Here is a 22364-nt window from a genome sequence, read left to right as displayed (position 1 = left end):
AGAGAGAGCTTTCAACAAGCAACCAACAGATGGAAGCTTCAATTCATAAAGAGCTCCTCAACAAGTACATGTTGCATGTTGTTATACGGTAAATGTGTGCTACATGATTTCTATATAATGCAGATTAGACATTTAACTGAGGGTTTCACTAACTACTAAAAACCAGGCATATGTTAATAGGTTTTATTACCAGTATCTATATTTATCACGAGAGCCAGTGTGACATAGCGGTTAGAGTGTTGGACTACAACATGGGAGACCAGGGTTTGAATCCCCACACAGCCATGAAGCTCACTGGGTGACCTTGGGCCAGTCACTGCCTCTCAGCCTCAGAGGAAGGCAATGGTAAACCCCCTCTGAATACTGCTTACCATGAAAACCCTATTCATAGGTTCGCCATAAGTCGGGATTGACTTGAATGCAGTCCATTTCCATTTCATATTTATCACAGTGCTGTTATAACAACAAGGCTATTATGAAAGAATGATCTATATTATCCAGCTCCAATGAAATATCTACCAAATTCATAGCCTGCTCTCTTACATCCTCAGTCTATGAATCAATTATATTAGTTTGACAAGCGTTAAGAAAGCTTCATAATCCATCTGCTTTTTTTTCGTTCAGACCACATGGTACATTATCTTCCCCACTCAGCTCATCCAAACAATCTCAACTTCTATCAGTTTCACCTGGTAATCCTTTGCTGGATGCTTCTCCCCATATTTTTCAATAGTTTTTGTATTAATGAGCAAGCAACACATTACCCTTTCTCATTATGCCAAACCTTCTGAGTTTTCAGAATTGATTTGCCCTTTTCAAGACTTCCAATCACATAGTCCCTCAAATTTATGTTTCTGTCAAATTCTGTGTTCCCCCTTTCCAACAGATCTTTTTAAAGCACTAAGGTAAACAGACCAAACATAGCCTTGAGCATTTTGGCTTTCCAGAAAAATATTTAAAATGGCACCTTCTGTTTATCACCCCAGTTCCTTGTGCAACTTAACTGACCATGACGTGTCAATTCTATTAAGAAATAATAGACTTCACACCAAAGACATCATATGGTTTCAGCTAACTTTATTTGGAGGATGATTGATAAATGTTTAAGAAACAGGAGGAGCACACGCTTAAAATAAGCAGGTTTCCTTCTCTCTATGCCCCAAACTCATATTTTTCAGGCCACACAAAACAAGTTGTTCTCCCCTAAAGAGACACCAGTGCCAGACATTTTTCAGACATCACAAAGCTCAAACAGAGATTCTATTTCTGACACATCATTTCCTTTCCCATTTTGATAGCTATGGCAAACAGATGCCTCCACTGTATCCTTGCCTCACTAACTCTATGCCAGGGTTTGCCAATGGTGCCTTTAAGATCTTTCCCTAGTGCCCACAAAGCCTATAAGCCCCTCTCCCTCACCACCCCTTGGTCATGAAGTGCTGAAACTGGTTACCTTTTTCTGTCTTGAAAGTACATACAGCTCCATGTGCTTTTCAGGCTCAGATTAATTCTACAGGATCCCCATCCAGATCCTTAGAAAAGTGAAGTGTGTGTGTTCGCGTGTGCACATGCTTTCCATGTATGTGAGAGAGACAGTCTGATCTAGGGGAAGGTGGAGAGCAATTGCCTGTGGCATTGCATAAAAATCCAAATATGCCCACAGGTCTAAAAATTTAGCGATCCCCGCTCTATACTCTGGATCTCAATGGGATGCTGAATACTCACCTATGTCCCATTCCTGGCCTCATAATCCTTCACTGTTCCATCCCTTTTCTTATAGTTCAAGAGATTATAGTCCAAAGTGATCGATTTGCTATAAAGAGTGATTCTTCTGGTGAGATGATTCCCATCAGGCATTAATATATTAATGTTCCCATGAGTTGTTGAACTGGTGCAATTTTCACCAAAACAACAAGGGAGAGGCAAAATCCCTATAGACCTCTTGTGGTTATGATTCTGCACATGCTGAAAGCTAACATTCTAAAAATGATATGGCATCTCATTTTAAGCACCTTGAACAGCTTATCTTCTACTCCCAGAGTTGTGGGCGGATGTCCACTGAGAGAAAATGAATGCTGGACTAGAAGAGTCTTTGATGTGATCCAGCAGGGCTCTTCTTAAGTGAATTTGTATATATACCCCAGATGTGCTCTTTTAAACCTCACTCAGCAGATAAATAGTCAAGTCAGGAAATCCTTTCTTTGGCCTAAAAACATGGCTCTTCCATGCAAAATTGTGGGTAACATCTTGGTGCTGGGAAGCAATCTTTTCTCACAGCAGAGACATGAAATCATGATTGGAGCCACCTGTGTTATCTGGTGCAAGCTGGTGCTCAAGTTGTGAAGCTGCACATCCATCAAGGCATGAAGAGACCCTGGAATGTTCCATCCAAGGACACTCCTGATTGGCTTTCAGATCCCTAAGCTGTTGCTATGCTTTTCCCTATAAGAAGTTAGATTTTCCTTTGTCTAGTGCCCCACATCTTCCTGGCTCTAACGTCTCAGGTGATCTATTATCCTGTTCTTGGTGGGGTCAAGTATCTTAACGATTCTCAGCTTGCTGGCATGTGTTAGGGCTAGAGACAGTTTATTTTGTTTTATCTTATGGTATAATTTTCAACTGCCTTTTGATTATTATTGGTGATTTGTAACTATTTTTATTCTGGAATTTTTATGGTGCTATTTTTATTTACTTATATTTCTAATAAAGCTACCTCATATTTACTGTTGTGTTTTTTTCCAGGTAAGCCTCGATACTAAGTCCAGCATCTTGGTCTTCTTGGCTAACAGCTACTGAATAATCTCTGTTTGGCCTGGGGCTCCAGGAGCAGAGAGTCTGGTCTTTAGCTCTTGTTTCTTTGGAATTCTAGAGAATGTCTGTTTAATTTTGGGGAGTCTCCTGGCCCAACTGGGACAGAAGAAGTGATAATAGTGTTCTACCTTACAGGGTTGGTTTTGGTCTGATTACCCAACTCGTAATATTGACAAATGCTGGGTGCCTTACAATAGTTTTTTTCCAGGATTCTGGGACCCAGTGATCTTGACACATCATATCTGTCAAATAAATTGCACTTCTCCCTTCCATCATGCTTTGTAATCCATTGAGCAACTGCTCAGCATGGCTGTACAGAAATGCCTAGTGTTAAACCATCTCTGGCAAAGCCGCTGCCATAGTGTTGCAGTTTGTGAACTTGTTTTGGCCCTGGTTGCTTCTATTGTCATTCAGGCCACATGTCTGCACTTATTTTTAGGCACTGAGATGACTAGCATTTTGAAAACTATACCATGAGACATGGCTGACAAAGTGAATAATCACAAACTGTTGTTAATGTCCCTATCTGGCTGACTATGTTCCTACTTTATGGGGAATTTATCCTGACAGATAATGTGCTAAAATACAATCCAACTTTCCTCCCCCGTTGTTTATTGAATGCAAAACTTTCGTTAAAATCTTCTAAGTAAGTCAGTGCTTGTAGTTTGCATAAGCCTGAGAAGCACGTTGACAGTTGTGCTTAATTATCTGTAAGTCAGAAGCTTATTCAAGTGTATTCATAAATACAAAAAAACTGCTAAAGCCACTCCAACATGCAAATACCATCCTCTGTAAATCTACAGTGAAAAAAGTTATCAGCAGGAAAAGAAAACTGCAAGAAAATGTCTAAACGTTTTAATAGCTTCCTCTGAGTTATTAACCATAAAGTCCAGAACAATATCCACATGCTATTATTTAATTGTATATCTTCTCTCCAATTAGCAAAGGTTACAGTCATTGTCAAACTGAAGTCTGTTAGTACACACTGATGCCCATCAATCAGTATCTGCTTTTAGAAACATGTCATTATAGGTTTGGTTGCCTAGATTTCTATGAAGGGACTATTACAGTGGTTTTGCTTAAGTGTGGCCTTATGGGGATCAGGGGCTTAACAAAATGAGTGAATGTTCTTTGAAGGCTTTAGCTTTTATATATAATACCCATAAAAGTTGAGGTGGGGGACAGAGAGACAACTAAAATGAATTTGCAGTTTGAGTTTGCATAGAGACAGAAAGAATAAGAGACTCAGAGTTTTTAGTCAGAGCTGCAGTACAGGCTGGTCCTTGAGAACAACCAGAGCATAGCCCTACCAACTGAAATGTCAAGCAGAATTTAAGTTTTTCGCAAAATTGAAAAGCCACACTCTTTCTTGTCCTACGTATCTTTCCATAATCAATCTGAACATGGAGACTTTTCTGTCAGTCTCCTGTTCTTTGGCCAAACGTCATTCTGTACCACTCTGAATCAAAAAGTATTGCTATGGCCAAGAGGTCCCACCTATCTGTCTCCAGACAGAAAAACCATATAATAGGAAATTTGTATGTAATGGAACTACCAGCTCTTAGTCCTGGCTGTGCAGTTTCCCCCTTCCTCCTGTTGTCATGATGGCAATCCAGTCATAGTATGTTTGGAGGTCTGCTCCCATGGTAGATACACTAGCCAATACAACTGTTCTGGGCCTGCTCAGAGCTGTTTCCTTGAATGCCGTACCTCCTCACAGCTCTTAGCCAGTAGTGTAGTGGTAAATTCAGAACAGCAAAGTCCCTTCATGACAGTCAAGCCACACCCATGCCCGTCCCATCCTTCCCCCCCCTGCTGTGTTGAGAATGAAATCCTTGTTAATTCTTAAGACATCCTTAGGAGTCAATAAGCATGAAAGGGGAGAGTGTTAGCTATCGAGAAAAGTCTTCTCATTGGCTGACTCACTTCCTTTCACTCTGATTGACTCCAACCAGCAGAAAAGGACAAGGAAGCATGTTAGAAGACTCTTTTCAGTGGGTAACACATTTCCCTCTCATGCTGATTGGCCCACAGGATGCTGGAACCATAGGGAGCCTGCTGGGATCCTGCTCTCCAAAAGTGAAGGGTCTAAGACTCCCCCTAGTCCCCAGACTACTACATCCCTGCTGTTGGCACATTCTAGTAGCCAGGAGGTGTTTGCTACTTTGAGTAGTTTTGCCCTTTTTGGTTTTCCTTAATATTTGTGATGTGGCCTTTCAAAAGAGAGGGGTAGAGAGCACAACTATGGACACAGTGTGATTCTCTTTCTATTTTCCATAGTATATCTACTTCCAACAAGCTCCTCCCCTAGCTTAAGTTCAGAATATCTTGAATGTTGAAAAAAGGAAAGCGTTACTCTTGTTTCTAAATGGGTTGACAGAAGTAAGGAATTGTGATGGGAGAGAAAGGATGACAAAATGCTCTTGTGCATATCTGCCAAGGCGAGGTTTCCAAAGTCAAAACTCTGCAAAACAAAGGGTCAAGCTTATGTAAATGGATTATGTCCATAGCCATTGGACTATGTTATTTAAATGAGTCTGAGCACTTTGGGAAGGGAGATGACAGCTTGCATTTAGTTCCTTTGCAGGGAGGGGGGTTAGGGATGGAAAGATCTGTCAGTTTTGGTTCTCTCAGTTTCCCACTTTTCTAATGTTAAATTCAGTCCTCTACGTTTTTGCAACAATCTGTGATTTTTTTAAATCATCATGAAAATTCTGCACCATTTTAGTGCAAATTTCTCCAAATAAACACATTTTTGTAGGCAGTTTTGACAAAGGTACACATTTTTGCAAGCCATTTCTCATCATTTCATGCCTTTTTGGATGTTAGTTTCACTCATATATTCATTTTTATGCACTTTCCTCATATATATTCATTTTTGTAAATATTGTTTGGTTGGCGTACTGCATCACAAAATTCTAATAGATGTGAATTTCGAAGGATGGCTGTGTTTCGGTTCTCATATTGTTTCGGAAGTGCGAGTTTGATAAATTCTGCTTGAAATGAGAACTGAATCAAAATTCTCACCCATTCCTAAGGGGGGTACAGAAGTACCTACAGTATTTTAGAATGATGTCATCAATATGAGGAAAGGGGTGGGACAAATCAATCCCTCTTGTTCCTAATTATGGTTTGGTAACTTGTTTTTTATTGCCTTGCTTTTTTGTAAGTTTGTCAGTGAATTTCTATAATGAAAAGTTTTGGATCCAAGCCTGTCTGACCATTACACTGACTGACTCCCCATCCTTCATCAAAGCTGGATGATATTCTCACTAATCTCAGACATAACAGAGACTGATTATGATTACTCACTGGTGAGATGTATTCTGTACATGAGCAGAGATTGTTACTTCAGTTTCAGAACTGAACCATACATTGCAAATATCTTATGCTATGCTCTGATGTGCCCTTATTCAAATGAAACAATCATTTTTGTTTATTGGTTGGAACGCTTTATTCTTTCCATTTAGAGAAAAAAGTGTTTTGGCTAATGAAACATTAAATTGATTTTTGGGGAAAGGAAACTGCAAGCAGTTAGAAGGAAGTGTTCCTCACATTTTAAAAGTTTTTCCGTGTTTGTTAGCTGTTTGGCATGGGACGTATAGGTGTCATCAATACATGAATTCAAAAACTTATATTATGTGGTGCGGCTCAACTTCTTAATAAAAGGTGTGGAGTCAATCTTGTCTGAAAATCATACTGTTACCCTCTAACATGGAAGGTCTTCCCCTGTCCATAGATGTGCAGAGAATAATTGATTTTTTTCAGTGAGGAGAAGATGACACTCTGCACATGTGAAATGGCACACTTTCTTAAAGAACAAGCAAGGTTTAAAATGGTGGCCTTACCAAGTTAAAATATCTCCTGTTGCCACTGCAGAGTTGTAAGAAAATACAGTGCAGTTGGGGGGGGGAGATGCGGCAGCAGCTTGTGGGAGGTCAAATGCAGAAGTAGCAGTCATTTTGCCTTGTGCAGGAACATATTTTCTTCCACAATGGTTTTAAAAACCTGGTGAAGCATGCCATAATCTGCATTTGGATGTGAGCTTCAGGGTCTCATAATGCAATCCTCAAAAGGAGAGGAAATTTTTACAAACCTTTGAATTCTTCTTGAGGAATTCCAACCCACATACTTCCCAATCTCCCTGCCAGCCCTCTCTGATCCTCCAACCACCCTTCTCCTTCCTCTTATAACTGGTTGCCAGGACTAGCATGAGCAGCAATGGCACATGGGAAGAGGAGAAGTAGGTCTGTCCCTTCCTACCTCTCAGATCAGTGCCCTGGCATGCTGTAAAGACCTAAGTCCAAAGGAGCCATTTCTAAGTAGACTGGCTCCAGATTGCCTGTTTACTGCACATTCAACCTGATTTGTTTCCACAAATTTGCAAAGAGGGCAGACAATGTTGGTTATTTATTGAGAATTCATTCTGAATTGTTTGTGGGGAGGTTATACAACATTCCATTAAGCAATTGTTATCCCACACTTTCCAGTGCGTTTACCCATTGCTTTCCCGCCACAAAAAAAGTCCAGGGGGGGGAGAGAAGGCTTGTTGCACAAGAGCGCCAAATAAACTTTAACTGTGCACTTTGAATTTTGTTGGTATGTGACTGAATCACACCTAAAAATAACACCAGTCTGGAAGTGCCCTTATATTTGTAAGTAAATAGATATTACAAAAAAGGCACCATATGTCTCCACTGCTCTCTAACCCTAAGGAAACTAAATTATGTAGCATTTCCCATGGACCTACCATCACTTGAGGAAGTAGGGACCACTAAATACTCAAAAGCGTTCAGCATGCAGCTATCAATGTTCAAAATGAAAAGCCTCCCACAAAACAAAAAATGATACATAATAGACTGTAAGGCTTAATGTTGCAATCCCCAAATATCTGACAGCCACAGCACACTTTTTTCTGAATTAAATCACTAGTAGCATCTTTTAAGGATGGGTGGGTACAGTAGCAGTTCTTTAATGCCACTTCAGTGTGTGCGCCCTTTGTTGGGAATTATGGTATTGGAATATATACATTTAGTAGGTTGTCTCGTGAAACTCAAACATGAGAACAAATTCAATCCTTATAAAATGAACAACCACAGCTTGAAATCATGGTTAAATGGGAACCCTGATAAACCGTATGTGCAGCTGACATTGGTGCCGGTGCATCCTTTAACAACATTTAAATTCTTCCTGAAAATTTAGGGAGTGCTCCTGTTATTGGTTTGTGATCTCTTATAGCTGTCAGCATTCAGAGGGAACCAGTAATTTTGTTCTTACAGGCTCTGAGTAAGATTTACATAAGAAGAAATACTGACTCATTGGGACAGTACAGACAACCTCCTAAACATATACTGTTTGTCATTGTTTTACTGTTGTTTCAATTGAATCTTATGGTTTTTGTAAATCCTATTGTTACAAGATTTTTAATGTAACCTGTGTTGGAGATCATGACTGATGAAAAGTGTACCCCCAGTCTGCCAGGCCTCTCGATCCAGCCCTTGGCACTTTCCCCAAGCACAATGCACTGGGAAAGGGATGAAAACAGCACCCTCCCAACTTCTCAGCTGATCAGTACAGATCAGCTGGGGAGCACAGAGGGTCCAGTTTTCATCCTCATTGCAATGTGGTGGGTGGAGAGACTTAGACCTCCCCCTTTTGTGATTGGGAAGAAAACATGAAAGCTGCCAGGTGGTTGCAACAGTTCCTCTGAGGAAAATTCAGATTGCATAGTTAAAGTTCATTTGGCACTCTTGTGCAAAAAACCTGTTGTCCCCTCTCACTGGACCTTTTTTTTGCAGTGTGAAAGTGATCGGAAAATGCACTGGAAATTGTGAGATAACATCCCTATCCTGAGCATATTGTAACAGGGATTGAAATTGGGCCCTGCTCACCCCTCAACTGATCCACAACAATCACCTGAGGAGCAGAGAGGATGCAGTTTTCACTCCCATCTTGATGTGTGGATGAGCTTCTGGAACCAGCACGCCATGACTGGAATTGAAATAATCTGCCTGTTCCTGCACAGATCAGCTGGTGGTGGTGGTGGTGTGTGTATGTTAAGTATGTGTACACGATTGAATGTGTGTTAAAGGAGTGAGTTTCTGTTCCCGCCAAACCCACTGCTAGAACACAACTCCCAACAGCATTCCATCAAAGTAATGCAACTCTCAGGCTACCCTAAACCATGGTTCAGGTAACTGGGAATGAGCCATGGTGAGTGCTCCCCATTCCCTCTTCTCATTCTTCATGCATGAGAAGAGAAAAATGACAGTTTCCACTTTGATACCATGGAAATGCTAAACCATGGTTTAGAGGTTCATGGATGAGCCTTCATGAGCCCAAATGAAACCTTGGGCTTGTGTACTCCCCCCCCCACTGTTTTCCTCCTCCCATATGACCTGGCACTCTCCAGATGTTTTGTACTGCATTTTCATTCAGTTTACCTGGGAGTTAGTCCCACTGAACTCAGTAAGAATGCAGGACTGGAGGCAAGGGAGAACTAGAGATTAAATAATCAAAGTGCGCTCCTATGCATGTTGAGGATCATAAGAGTAAGTCACTGTTTTCAGTGGTGATTACTCCAAGATAAGTGTGCATAGGACTGCAGTCTTAGAATAGAGTCCAGTACTAACAGTACTAAATGTATTAACACTCTACTATTTCTTTCTACTCTGGGGCCATTGTCAAGGAAGTGTTTCTCCCTTTCTCTCTAAACATTTGTGACAATACTAGCAGGTTAAAGATAACCAGAGGGGCCAGCTATATCCACTTCCATCAAGAATCATCACATCAAACACGGAATCCCGCCAACATTTCCTCTAAAGGTCATAGGCATTTACACCAATGCCCAATCAAATTTGTATGCAAATTGGACTTAAGCTAGAAAGAACACTGGCACAAGAAAGATGTAGCTGCCAATGTTCATTATAACTATGAATGCAACAGATGTTTACAATTTAATTGGCATCTTAATGATAAGGACAGTTTAGTGCGTAAAATGCAGCTGGTTTTACTATTACTCAACCTTGGGCAAAAATATCCAGTTAAAAGATTTCTATCCCAATTTATCTGATGCTTAAGATAGCTTACCAAATGTACTGTTGCCACACTCACACCCTATTTCAAGTTACAGAATAACTAGTGTTCTGTAGTAATAACCGATATATTATTGACATTTTCCTGTAATTTTAGGCCAGAATCTCAAGGGGCCTGTGCACGCATAAAAAGAATAGACTTTAAACTGGCCATGTGTTGTACTTTACAGAGGATAGTCCTCTATCTGAAGAGCTGTCTGGCCCAAGTCCAGTTAAAGATAAAGAACCCTAAGAAGGGGGAGTAGGAGGAGCCTTGAAGGATTGGCTTTTCATGGGGTAGAGAGAGCTGCAGTCTCAAAAAGCCTCAATCTAGGGATGGAATCCTGACTATATTTACTTCAATCATTCTCTCCTCATCACCTTTAAGCAATTTTTTAAACTTACAAGATATTTTACAGAAGAAGATTGTTTATATGCACATTCTCACTTTTAGTCTTATTTAGGCAGCAAATTATCTGGATTGAAAAGTCTTTTAAGTAAAATACCCTATGCTTTACTGCATTAGTTTCCTTGGTGCTTATTTTCCTTCCTTACCTATTTCGGTAATGCCGATTCTTATTCCTTCCACAAACAAAATAAATTGCATAAAGACGAAAGAACGAAGGGATTTTGCCAAAATGTTACCAGCTTTTACCGGAAGCCCTTTACACAATACTGAAAAGCTGTAGAAGAAAAACAGTGTTGTATGAGCAGAAAATCAATGCTCTGATCAATAGACTTCTCAAATGGATCAGTAGTTCTGTTTATGCAAAAGACTGCATACCTGAATGGTTGCATCCATTTAAATGAATAGAGCAGTTACCTCTGTGATTATAAGCACTATGTGCACATCAGAGGTCCTAAACCTATAAGATTTCATTGTATTTGGCACAGCTGTGCAAGCACTGAAACACTTGGAAGTTGGATTATAGTGACTCAGACCATTAGTCTACCTAATTCAGTATGCTGCACTGAGCCGGCAATGACTCTCCTGGGTTTCAGACAGAAGTCCTTCCCAGTCCTATCTGGGGAAGCCAAAGACTGAACCAGGGACCTTCTGCGTGCAAAGCATGTGCTTTATTACTGAGTTACAGTCCTTCTTCAATAATCATTTTTATTAAGATAATAGTATCCTCCCTGTTCTAGGACAAATAATACAACAAAATTAACCCCCTTAGGCAACAAAGTCTTTTTTTCTACCCAAACAATACATTCTTCTTTCCAATTCAGCACCAGCCTGCAGTTACAACAGCTGTGTTGGACATCACTATAAGCCAGGGATGGGGAACCTCCAGCCTGCAGGGCATACTATAGGACTTCAGATATAGAGCAGCTAACCTGCAACTGCAGAGGAACAATTAGGGACCTTAAAGTATTCTTCCAATTGTTCCACAGCAAGCTGGGCTTGCATTTGGCACCTTTTAAACTGGTGCTGAATTTAAACTGAAGCTCTTGAGTGGATCCCTGCAAAAAGCAGGCCTTGTAGTCAGCACTAACTTACGCCCCCTGTAACTCCCCCTGGGGTTGACTCAATTCACAAGCTCCTAATCGGAGCTTTCAAGTGGAGGCTGTCCCTGCAGAAAGTGGGGCTTGCTTTTAAATTCAGGTTCGAGTGCAAGCATCACTGACATCAGCACCACTCAGGAGATCCTGATTAGGGCTCCTATGCGCAGCTGATCTCTGTTGAAAGCAAATGTTGCAGTCAGCACTGAGCTAAAAGTCCACATCAAATGCAAGCCCTGCTTTGGACAAGAATCTGTGCTTCCAGGTCTTCCTTTGAAGTTTGAATCACCTCAAATCAGCTGCCTGGTTATTGGGCAGCCTTGCCCACCTGTCAAAAGTGGTCTACAGAGGGCAAGCCAGATCTTGATCCAGCTTGCTGGCCACATTTAATTACTCAGCCCTGCTATAAGTCATGGTGACAGTAAGAAGGCTAGTGAGCTTTGGGCTCACGTGCCCCCCTTCTCTTTCGGCTTGGCTTTTGCTTCCAATTTCAATTAACTACAGCATAACATTAAGTCCACATTCTAAACTGTGGTTAACCTTTAACTAGTTTGTTGAAACAAGCCCGCTTTATAGCCCATGATTGGAAGTTTGCTTGTTTCAAACATGCAATTAACATGAACCACATTTAGGGTTCAGATGTAATTATAAACTAAAGTTATTAAAACCAGAAGCAAAAGCTTCTGACTTTCTTGAGGACTGTGTGAGCTTGAGGAGGAACATGCACGCTTTAGCCTCATTGCCATCATGATAATCCATGGTTTAATATGATTCTGAACACAGTATTTATGATTACAGATAGAACAGTTATTTGAAGTTGGCACCCCTGCTCAAGTTATAGCACAGACTGGGCTTTGAGCTTGCCCAGACTTGATTTGCAGCTCATATCACATCTCAGCAAATATTTTATACCTGGATGATAGTCCGTCAAGTGAGTATTGTGCACCACCAAGCGTCCACAGGCAGGAATCACAATAAAATGCTCAGGAAGTAAGTTACCTCAGTCATGTGACCTCCTTTGTCCTTTTCCTGCCTTGCAATCCAGGCACTTGTCTTTACCCTTCACTCTGAGGTCACGTGACCGTGGTGACCTACTCTCCAAGAATTTTACTGTTATTCTTGCCTGTGCACGCTTGGTGGTGCGTGACACCCACTTGATGGACTATCATCAGGAAAAAAATATTTCAAGTAAGGACCAAAGTCCCCTTCAGTCAGGGATTCTAGTACTTGCCAGATTCATGACTCCTAGCTGCAACTGGGCTTACTGGGAGGAAGGAAAGGATATAAATCAAATAATAATAATAATAATAATAAACTTTATTTCTACCCTGCCCTTTTTCCAATAGGACTCAGAGCAGCTTACAACTAAAAACAACACACCATTAAAACATACAAAGTATACAATTAAAAATAGAATTAAACTTTGAGAAAAATTAAAACCATAAAACATACGTTAAAAACAGCAGACAATTTAAAATAATAAGACCATATAATGTAGTCACCAATCCTAGGACACTTAATCCTAGTCGTTCTCTATCCCAAATGCCCGTTGAAATAAAACAGTCTTTACTTGTCGCCGGAAAGATGGCAAGGAGGGAGCTAATCGCACCTCACTCGGGAGGGAGTTCCATAGCCTAGGGGCGGCCACCGAAAAATAAATAAATAAATAAAATAAACTGCCAGATTTGCATGTGACACAAGTTTATAGATTCATGTATGCTCTGATGTGAATGAGTTTTGATTCAGTTCAATAGAAGGGAAAGCTTTCTGCATATGTGCATAAACAGGCTACAATCTAATACACGCTTACTTGAGAACCAGTTCCATTAAAGTCAATGGGGACATTTCTAAATATATGTAAGACTGTGGCCTTTGTGTACATGGAGCTATGCTATCCAACTACAGGAGAAAAGGCCTAATTGGTAGTGTCATCCCAACTGTGGAATGCTCTCCTAGGGAAGGCTCTCTTCGTACCTACTTTGATGTCATTTCAGTTCCAGGCAAAGATCTTTTTCTCCCATCCTTTTTCATTTTCTATACATTGCTTTCATGCTGGTTTTTGTCTGATTTTTATTTCTGCTGGTTTTAAAATCTTATTTTACTGTAAGTTCAACTTTTGTAAGCCACGCTGTATACCCATTGAAGGATGCATTATAAATCATATAAAACAATAAACTAGCCAGCCAACCAAACTGAACTGCAATGGGAAAGGTGTTGCAGACACGGCAGCTCTGAGCATACATAAATGCTTCTGTACCCAGTTGCTCAGAACTGGGCTATTTAGTCGATATAATATCAAATATCTGTTTGCTTTTAAAAGCCCTCATACTACAACACAGAGCTGAAATAAGAAAGATGACCCTAATAGTTTCTAAAGTGCTATGCACAAAATACATGAAATGCCATGGGAAATGACAAAAATGTATCAGAATGATAAGATTCATATTTCAGATAGGAAGTTTTGTTTCTATTAATAATCCTTTAACTTCAGTCTTAGATCCAGAGACTACTTTAACAAGCTTTAGTTTAATTAGTGTCACAAGCTTCAGTTCACTTAGTTTCATTTTTACAAGATAAAAGTATATCCTTATCCTTCAACTTACAGCATAAGTCCAACTATGTTTGAAATTGGTTTTACCAATAGCTAATGCAATATCCTTTCAAAGAACGGCATTAGAGGAGTTCCACTCAGGGGATGTGTTCCCAGCAGAAGAAGCAAGGTCAGGATCCAAGCCAAGTACACAACACTTTACAAAGCAGAATTACTGATGACAAAGTAAAAAGTTAAATTCGTATGAAGACAATTACTTTTCACAACAAACTTTCTCACTGAAATCATGGAGAATTAAAAAGTCCTAAATTCTGGAAAAACTGAGCACATTAAAATCTTTCCTCAAACACTGTGAATCGCAATCAAATTTCCACCTCTTCTTCTGCAGTCTCTTGTTCCAACTGTCCTCTGATTCCCCCCCCAAAGCAGACATACTTTGAAGTCAGAGAAAGAGAGCATCCATAGACCTTGAAATTCTCCCTCGCTAATTTCTACATGGTCCCACTGTTAATGTCCAATTTGTGTCCATTAATAGTGCAATTCTAGCCATGTCTAGTAAAGAATAACTCCTATTGAATTCAATAGGGCTTACTCCAAGGTAAATGTGGTTAGGTTTGCAGCCTTATTCTCTTGTCTGCCGTGTCCTGAATTTTTGAAAATTTCACTTAAAAGAACTTGTGGGGAGGAAATTGAAAATAAGTGATATTACCACCAACTTCTCTTTTTTTAAAAAAAACCCGGCTATTTGAGAAAGAAGTGTCAGGTCACCAAGCAGGTACAGGAGCTAGCAATTTACCCCTGTGGTAGGTAAAAGGAAACCAAGGTCTTGTTGCATTCTCTGAAGGCTACAGCCTCATCACAAATTGTCATATCAATTCACCCAATAATTTTTTACCTTTAAAACTCTAAAATACTAGCTCTGGAGATTAAACAGGAATTTAATGGATTGTATATTATTAGTATTAGTATTTATTACATTTGTATACCGCCCCATAGCCAAAGCTTGCTTGCGGGGAGTATGAAACAGCCCTGCAGCAGGATCAGGCCAGTGGCACCACCTAGCCTGCCCCGCTGTTGTTTCGTGGCCAACCAGACGCCCGCAGGGACGCTCACAAGCAGAACCGGGGAGCAACACAATGGCCCTCTTGTCTGGCGGCTGGAACGCTGCTGAGCAGACAGGCGGCGAATGAGTCCTGCCGCCAAAGCACCTGCCTGGCCAGAGGGAGGGGCCTGGTGTGTTCCCGCTCTCCCTGACACGGAGCCCTGTGCTCGTTTTGCTCTGCCAGCCTGAGGGCTGCCTCTCTTGGGGTGGGCAAGGAAGGGGAGAAGGAGGCGGAGGAGGAGGACGACAGCGTATGCTGCTGCCGGGCCACTGACGGAGGGAGCACAGAACTGCGCTTGGCGAGGGGTGCTATGGAGGAGCCTCTGGTGCAGCCCCGCAGGTGCGGGATGTGAGCTGCACCGCTGGCCCCCTTCCTCATAGCCAGCCAGTCAGCCATGGGGCTGCCGCAGAGGCGTTCCCACCTCTGCCACTGAAAAGAGCCACCGGAGCCCCAAGGGAGCCGCTCCATTGTTTGCTGCCACCCCCTTATTGCCTGCACCCAGGGTGGACCGTTCCCCCCCTCTACCCTTGGTATGCCACTGATATGGAATTCAGATGCTAACATCTAACCCAGACCTCAGTTTCATTTCACTTTCATTGTGGGTGTGCATGAGAATGGGGGTTGCTTATTTAAATTAAAAATCAATGCGTCTTCAGATTACTACAATATGAGGTCTTTAAGACAAAAAACTAGGCAAAGGAAAGAATTTGCATTTGTTGGTGAAACTGAAAGGGAAATACTGAACTATAAATCTTCATGATGCTGAATTTTGGGCTTACATCCTAGTCCAAGAAATATACTTGAACATTTTCACTTCTTGGAACTTGAGGACTATCTCATCACAGTGTTTTTTAAGGACTGCAGCTCAGTGGTGGAGCATCTGCCTTCCACGCAGAAGGTCCCAGGTTCATTCCCCAGCATCTTCAGGTAGGGCTGGGAGATACTCCCTGTCTGAAACCCTGGAGAGCCGCTGCCAGTCAGTGTAGACAATCCTGTGCTAGATGGACCAATGGTCTGATTCAATATAAGGCAGCTTCCTGTGTTCCTAGGTGGATGCCTGTCCCCAGAGAACTGACAGTCTTAGAAAGTAAGGCTTGGGCAAACAAAAAAAGGTAAATAAAGGGACAGCTTTAGTATAAGAAAAGGGTGTGACTGACAACCTAGATCCCTGCCAGATATCCTTAGGTCATCACTTCAAGATCTGCTATGGTGTCCAGATGTTGTCTGAATTCCATCAGTCACAGCCAGCATGGCCAATGGTCAGGGGTGATGGGAGTTGAGTTGTAGTCCAGCCATATCTGGAGGACCACAGGTTTGGGAGGGCCACAGAAGCACTCTGCGTTGTAGACATGAGTAATGACACCACTCTAGGTTATATACACTCCACTGAGAGTACCCACGGAGAGGTGAATTAATTCCGGCTTGGCTAGTGGAGCAGCATAATCTGCTTGGTACAAATTGTAATTGCAAGCAAATACCAGTATCTCACACATACAGTATTTAATCTGTAGAAGTTGCTGCTTCAAGAGGTACAAAGAGATTAGACAAATTAATGTAGGGTAGTTTTACTGATAGCTGTTATTTCCGATTGGTAAACGGAACCCCCAGGTTCAGTGGCAGCAAACCACTGGATGTCAGCTGCTGTTGGAACAAACAACAGAGGAGGCTGTTACCTTTCTGTCACATCTGGAAGCTTCCCAAAGCATATGGCTGGCTAATCCTGGAAGCAGGATGCTAAGCTTAAAAATCCTTGGTCTGATCTAGCAAGAATCCAGTATAACTCTTCAATTTTAAAAAGAAAATGCAGAAATGTAGGCCATTTACTCACTCTGACCTCTTTGTCCCTATTCAAACCATGCCCAAACTCTCGACTACCAATGTCCCCCACCTTTCCTATTTGGCTGCTTGAAGAATTTAGTCAAGAGAACCAAATGACTTGTTTATGTTGTCTTCAAACACTTAATGTGGGCCTCCTTCATAATATACCAAATCCAAAGGCAAGAGGTTTCTGTAATTAATCTGTAGCTGAGATTCTTAAGACATGGCAATTTTTTTAATACTGTGGCAAACATTTTCACAATTAATCTGTCAATATTTAAGGTGACGGAAGACTCTTTTTTTGTTTGGTTTTTTGTGCTGCAACATTACTACCTCTCTAGAATTAAACATTTGAGTGTCTTGTAAATTGTAATATTTCCCTCAGAACATCAGTTTGCAGAAGATGCTTCCAGAACTTTTCAAAAGGCAAGAAAAAATACCCTTATTATTAGCTCAAGCTCTGGAGCACAAACACTGCTTTTACTCATGAAAAGAGCTTTGCCATTCCTTCCTGGGTCTATTTTGAAGTACATGTCATCAGAAATCCAGGAAGTATATTAAACATACGCCTCTCAATGCTTACTCAAGCTTTCTCAAACAGTCTGTTCATCTTTCACCAATGTTATAAACTGATGTATAAGAGACTGGCAAGGAAATTCTTGGCCAGCTTGAAGACTTATAAAAGCCAGCATTTAAAATGGCAGCAAGAACTATTCCTTCACTAAATGCAGCTGCCAGGCATTTTTTAATTTTTTTTGTAAGAGGATGCTCAAGGTATTTCTCACATTTATTTCCTTACACTTACATGGATTTCATTTTGACATCTTCTGTTTTGACATCTGACACTGTTGCACTTACTTCCTTTTCAATATTTATAATCACAAGTAAAAGAAGCTCTCCCTAGCTGCAGCACACACATAATATAAATGTGTGCTTATTAGAATAGGCTCTTTGTCAAGCTTAAGCAATTACATAAATTAAGAATCAGTTCTCACTGTATTTAGAAGATATATGATAGCTGCTGTACAAGTATAATTTACTCCTATAAGGAAGTAGCACATTTGTTTCTTTAAAAATCTGATTTTGCAGACTTGTAAGGCAAACAAGCCAATTTATTGAACCAGGCATCAAGCTCGCACAGATTGTTCCTTTAAAACATACAGCAAAGCCACACATATATCTGTAGTCATTAGCACCACTGTTAACATCATTAACTTTGCATGTAGAAAATCCCAGGGTCAGTTCAAGCACCTCCAGTTAAAGGATCTGGGCAGCAGGACTGGAAAAGACTTCTGTCTAAGATCATGGAAAGTCAGTTGCTGAAATAGGGCTAGAGAAGAACCAATGGTCTGGCTAAGGCACCATCATATGTTCAGAACCACCCCCTCCAATCTACATAGTTTTCTGGCTGCTGAATTAAATAAACAGTTACAGTACAATTTAGAGCTGCTACCTCTTATGGAGGGAAGGAAAACCACAATTTAACATGTAACGTAGATGTAGGCTTATTTGAAACACCTGGTGCCCTTTCAGGGTATCATTCTGCCAATCTCGATTGCATATTGGTTTTCTGAACCCAATGATGCCTACTTATAGATGGCCCCTTCTCTTCCTCTTTGGCTTTTTATTTCATTGACGACTGAAACAGGGTGGTTAAAGTAAGTGTAAGCGGTTACCAGCTGCTTTTTTTTTTGCCTTGTTCCTGTGCCTTCGACTATAGTCTGACACACAGAAATTTAGTTACAAAAGCTTTTCCTTGCATGCTTATAAAAAACAGATGTGAAAAAACTTTACCAGCACATATTTCATTATGTCAGCCTGCTGTTGAAGGCACAGCAACAGGGACTGTAAAATGTTGACAGTCTAAAGTTTAGCTCCATCACTCTTGCCTAATCAAGATATGTTTAAAACTGATATGCAAAATAAATAACTAAATAAAAATACCAGGAATAGGGGAGAAATTAGATTCAATTCACATTTAAAGCTGAATCTATCAAATTCTCACTTTCAAGAACATGAGAACAAAAACACAGCTATTCTTCAAAATTCGCACTTACCTGAATTTTGTGATGCAGTTGTCCAACCAATGTTTACAAAAATGCATATATTAGGAGAAAGCATGCATATAAATGAATATATTCGTAAAAATAACATACAAAAATACATTATATTAGGAGAAATTGCTTGGGAAAATGTGCTCATTAGTCACAACTACACACAAAAATGTGTTTATTAGGAGAAATTTGCACTATAATGCTGAAGAATTTTTATGAGGTTTTTTAAAAAATCAGATTGCTGCAGAACTGAATTAAAATTGGAAAAATGAGAAACTGGGAGAGCTGAAATAGCCAGATCTTTCCATCCCTACACATGTGTAACATATTTAAGCTATAGCCTGGCAAGGGGACTTGCTCTAGCTTCAGGTATCTGGTTTTTGAACCCGATTAAGCATATTGGCACCATATGTATGAATGCATGTTTAATGGTTACTTTGGTAAATTAATAATGAAGGCACCATCTATAACCCACCTCCCCCTACAAATCGACAAAAACTGTATATACTCACTTCACCTTATTTTAGCTACCAAAATTTCCACACCAGCCCAAGAGCCCCCAGGCTGAAAGCCAATTACAATTTATCTTCTCAAATTCAGAAGAGGCGCTACAAACAAAGGAGGGCTTCTAGGTGATTGTGGAGTGACATGTGCCAACAACCTGAACAGAAGTAGATGTTACTGTGTTAACAAAATTTAATAACTTTTATTTCAACTACTTGGAAAGACTTTGGAGATAAGAATCAAGAATAGCTAGCTTTGTTTAACTGCTCAGATTCCACTTTACTAATGCTATTGTCACTTCTGGAGCACAACTGACTTCCATCCTATTTCATTAAGTAATATTAACCTACCTCTGTCTGTTTACTGAAATTTGTTAGAAAAGCATATTCTGTAAACTAGAGACTCATCCTAATTCCTGGGGTTTCCCCCCCTCCTTCACCCAAGTTATTTCCTATGACGCATTTTTTGTAATGTTCTAAAATAGCAAAAAGTGCTATAATTCACATTTTAAAGAGACCCTTAATGCTTACCTTGATTATACGATTATAGCCCATGACAGCATTTAGGCATCAGATGTGAAAGCACATATCTAGACATAAATAATTCCTTCATTTCACCACGGTTCTTTTGTGATGTTTGGTGCTAAGAGACAGCAGGCAAGTGATAAGCCTGAACAAATCCTACTCCCTGACACCGCTGCTTAGCTCTAATTACAGTTGAGGAGGTTTGCAACTTGATTAGAGAAAGCCTACCTGATGACATCACAAGACCAAATATAACCTAAAAGCTTGACACTATAAGATTTTTTTAAAAACAAACATACTTCTACAGAGTATGTAAACTGTTCGAAATCACCCATTCCCCCTGCCTCAGCATTAACAGTTATTGGTAGGGGGGGGGGAGGGCTAAGGTTGCACATTTTTAAAAAACTTAGCTTAACAACGTCTAGAACAATGCATTGAAATTAAATTCCTGCAAAGGGTAATTTAAATGCATTGTCTACAGAGTTGTTGGTAAAGCCTCAGGTATACAAGCAGCAGCAGCAGCAGCAGCCTATTATTATTATTATTATTATTATTATTATTTATACCCCGCCTTTTTTCCAAAGTGGAACTCAAGACGGCTTCCAGATAAAAGTAAGTACATATCATTAAGAACATATAAACATATAAAAATCAGCATTAAAACAGAATTAAACTATTAAGATGTTAAAACCAATTAGACATACACTTAAAATACTGCAACCCAGTTTAAGAGCATACAAGTAAAACAATAACATACAGCACCCTCTTCGATCACTACCCTTAAAGCCTTCAGTTCCAAAGGCCTGCCGGAAGAAAAAAGTCTTTAGCTGTCGGCAGAGGAGGCCATTCTTGCTTCCCTAGGGAGGGAGTTCCAGAGCCTAGGGCAGCCACCGAAAAGGCCCTATCTCGTGTCCCCACCAGTCGCACTTGTGAAGGTGTTGGGATTGCGAGAAGGGTCTCTCCTGAAGATCTCAGGGCCCAGGCAGGTTAATATAGGAAGATACAGTCTGACAGATAGCCTGGACCTAAGCCGTATAGGGCTTTATAGGTCATAACCAGCACTTTGAATTGTGTCCGGAAACAGACTGGCAGCCAGTGGAGCTGTTGCAGCAGGGGAGTTGTATGATCCCTGTAACCCTGTAACCAGCCCCAAGGCAGTGACATTTGGCAATTCATGTCCTCTTAATCCTTTTTTGATTTTAGGGGTGGTGGTTGAAATTGGTCCAGTAAACCCTGCGTGTGAGACAGGGGGCAATTCTTCTCTTCTCAAAAACCTCTTGCTGATTAGGAGCTGTTTAGTTTGTCCTGTTAAAGTCAATGGGAGCCACTCACAGGGGACAAAGTTAGTCATTTGCAATTGAGGACACCATTGTGTGTGAGAGAAAGAAACCTACACCTGCTCCTGACAGTGGTGGTGACCCTTAAACATGGAATAAAAAATACAGTTTTCTACTCAGCTTCAGTCCAGAGGCTAGGGTTGCCAGGCTCAGGACCTGAGAATGATTCTGTATCTTTAAGAGAAGAGAAAATTCAGCCAAGTGCAGTTTTTTCTTGCAACACTGTAATGGGAAAAACCACAAGGTGAAATTCTCCCTTCCCGTTCACCTTGTGGTTTTTCCCATTACAGTGTTGCAAGAAAACCTGCGCTTGGCTGAATATTTTATTCTCTTAAAGATACAGAATCATTCTCAGGCCCCGAGCCTTGTCCAGACTGCATCCTATTAACTTTGCCCAAGAACTCAAGGGAAGCCAATAAGAACACAAAGAGAGCCCTGCTGGATCAGACCAAATGCCCATATAGTCCAGAATCCTGTTCTCACAGTGATCAATCTGATTCCTATGGGAAGCCCGTAAGCAGGACCTGAGTGCAACAGTGCTCTCCCTACTTGTGATTCTCACAAACTGAAATACAGAAGCATGCTGGCTGGGCAAGTCCCAAACTGGTTTTTGGATGCAGCAGTCGGCTAAATAAGGGCCAATAAGCTGAATCCCAACAAGACAGAGGTCTTGTGGGTGAGCTGTTCCTGGTTCTAGGAATTGTGACAGTTGCTTATTCTGGATGGTGCTGCATTCCCCCCCCCCCAAAAAAGGCAGAAGGTGGCTAGAAATGCCTTGTACTGGAGCCACCTGATATGCTAGCAATGACCATTTCTGGACACGGACAGCCTTCCCACTGTGTCTCATGCACTGGTAACCTCAAGACTGGACTACTGTAATGTGCTCTGTGTGGAGCTTACGTTGAAGATTGGTTCAGAAGCTGCAGCTAGTGCAGAATGCAGTGGCTAAGCTGCTGAGTGGAACATCCTGCTGCACACATGTATCACACTCTTAAAGGAGCTGCACTGGCTACCAATATGCTACCAGGCCAGATTTAAGAATTCAGTTTTGACTTCAAAAGCCAAAACCAACTTGGGACCAAGGTA

General features: G+C 40.9%; 1 protein-coding gene across 13 annotated transcripts in view; it reads right to left on the bottom strand.

Annotated features, from left to right (window-relative positions):
- The window catches only part of ZNF385B (zinc finger protein 385B), a 319282-nt gene that overhangs the window by 115125 nt on the left and 181793 nt on the right, over positions 1-22364 (bottom strand). Inside the window, exon 1 of one of the 13 annotated variants that reach the window (XM_061608311.1) lies at positions 19948-20130. The exons of the other annotated variants lie outside the window; for them this stretch is intronic. The gene's annotated coding sequence lies outside the window, so the exon portion shown is untranslated. Of the gene's footprint in view, positions 1-19947; positions 20131-22364 lie in introns of those variants that run through there. 13 annotated transcript variants of the gene reach the window in all.

This window comes from Rhineura floridana, chromosome 2 (assembly GCF_030035675.1).
Source record: "Rhineura floridana isolate rRhiFlo1 chromosome 2, rRhiFlo1.hap2, whole genome shotgun sequence".
NCBI lineage: Eukaryota > Metazoa > Chordata > Lepidosauria > Squamata > Rhineuridae > Rhineura > Rhineura floridana.
Note: the sequence above shows the minus strand (reverse complement) of the source record. Positions and strands in the feature narration are given on the sequence as shown.